Here is a 2,285-nt window from a genome sequence, read left to right as displayed (position 1 = left end):
CCCTCCCCCGGGCACCCCCCACCCCCCTAAAATAGCTTAAAGCCCATATTTGACCAATTAAAATATGAGTGATCCAAGTCATTAAATATGGAGAAAATGGACTCATTTCATTAATATGGGTTCAAATTGCCACCCCTAGAAGTGTGCATTAGCAGAATAAACAAAAGAGATGATTCACATAAGTACAATCAACAAACAATTGCATAAAAAGAAAATAAAAAGACCTAAAAGTTGCAAACCGATGAAAGCAACAAAGGGAAAACCAAAAACCCACCAATTTGAAGCTTCAAGGAATTAAGTTGCAGAAGTTAGTTGAGAGAAGGACTGATGGTTCACTTTTGATTTGCTTGAGTATATATGTAAAGGCAATAGCTACAATGTACACGCAAATATAGAACCTCCACGTGTTGAACGACCAATAAAATAGGGCCAGAAAGATTCCTACATTCGAAGGGATCAATTATAGGTTTTTTTATATAAAGGTACAAACACGTAATGCTAAAGGTTCAAACACTTAATGCCATAATAGTTGTAAAAAGGTATAAACACCCAATGCTAAAGGTACAAAAACTTAATGTCATGTTAGTCTCACTCTTGTTGGCTCATATAAAAGGGTAATGTTATATATATAGGATGAAATTATGATTTTACTCTTTTCTTTAAAGTTTATATTTAAGAATGTTTTGTGCATTATTAAATATCGTTTTAATTCTTAAGACTAATAATTATAAATAACTTGAATTAAAAAAATTAAAATTAAATATGAGAAAAAATTATATGTTTAATTGAGGTGAAAGTGTTTAACATGAATTACAAACATAACAACTTCTAACAGATTAGCTTATTTTAGAATTATTGGGGAAAAAAATTATTTCAAAGGCAAATGATTGAAAATTAATTAACATACAAGTACTAGGGGAAAAAATACAAAGACGGAGTGTGGGTGGGGGGAATTTTTGAACTTACTTTAAAGATACAATGAAGTAAATAGATAATACATACATTATCCATAAAATTTAAATATCTGAACAATAGAATAAAAATTCAAATCTTTTTAAAAATTCTAGGAGTAAAAAAATAAATAAATAAATATGCTTTATATTATAAAAAGAACACTTGATAATTATATTAAACCAAGTAATAAGCGCTAATAAAAATCAATAATAACAATCTAATAGTTTTAAATTGTGAACAATGTAATAGAGAAACATATAAAACATAAATATTATTTGATAATTACATGATTCGTTGTCTATTCATACTCATATAGTTTGATAATGGGGGATTGAAAAGGGAAGGGGGAGTGTACTCTTCACTGAGAAACAATATAATAATTCATCTTTTTTAAGATTATATCACTTAACATGTCTGAACATTGGAATGAGAGCTTGAGCTAGAGTATATGTGACTCTAGAGACCGCTATCATTGGAATCACCTCAGGGGACTAGTTTAAACCTTAAATTTGGTAACGCTTAAAGATGAGTTTGAGCTAAAAACTGATAGCTATTGGATCAAAAATTTGGAGAGATACCACAAACGCTACCTTATTATCGCCCCAAATCTACAGATGATTAACTCCGGTGAGCTACGACAGCTTCAGGGCGTAACATTTGGTCTTCACCATTGTGGACCTCTGTCTGTAGGAGCATTCCTTTCTCTTTGATTTCCTTTTGTTTTTTCTTTTTGTTTATTTTTGGTTCTTTAGTTTATTGTTTCCTTTGCTGAAGTGGTAAGGCATGTGGGCCTAAACTCATCAGTTTTTGTTTGATTGACATTTTAATTTGTTTTAATAAATTCTTGGGTCCATTTTGGACCCTTTTATTTTTTTTAAAAAAGGAAAAGGTAGAAGTACCTCTCTAGACTATAATCTAAATTTCAGAGACACATTTTAACTAGGGTTGGCAGGGGGACGGGGACGGGGACGGGGACTGGGGGACGGGACGGGACGGGGGTCATTTTGGCCGGGATTTTGGGGGGACCGGGATTGGGGGGATAAAAATTAATCCCATCCCGTCCCACTATATATACGGGATGGGACGGGACATGGGATTTTTATTTTTTTTATATGTTTATTTATTTGTATTGAAATTATATGTTATTGAATAGCATTTTTAGTTTATTTAGTTTTCAATAACATTTTTAGCTAATAAAAAATGGTTTAAGTTTTCAAATTTCAAATTTCAAATTTGAGAAGTTCAAATTTCAAAAAAGACTTGAATAAAGCCTTCAAATTTATTCAATAAAATCTAATTGCAACTTAGAACTTAGAAGTTACAATTTACAA

Source organism: Solanum tuberosum, unplaced genomic scaffold, assembly GCF_000226075.1.
Source record: "Solanum tuberosum cultivar DM 1-3 516 R44 unplaced genomic scaffold, SolTub_3.0 scf00046, whole genome shotgun sequence".
Taxonomy (NCBI): Eukaryota; Viridiplantae; Streptophyta; class Magnoliopsida; order Solanales; family Solanaceae; genus Solanum; species Solanum tuberosum.
This window is presented reverse-complemented; position numbering follows the sequence as displayed.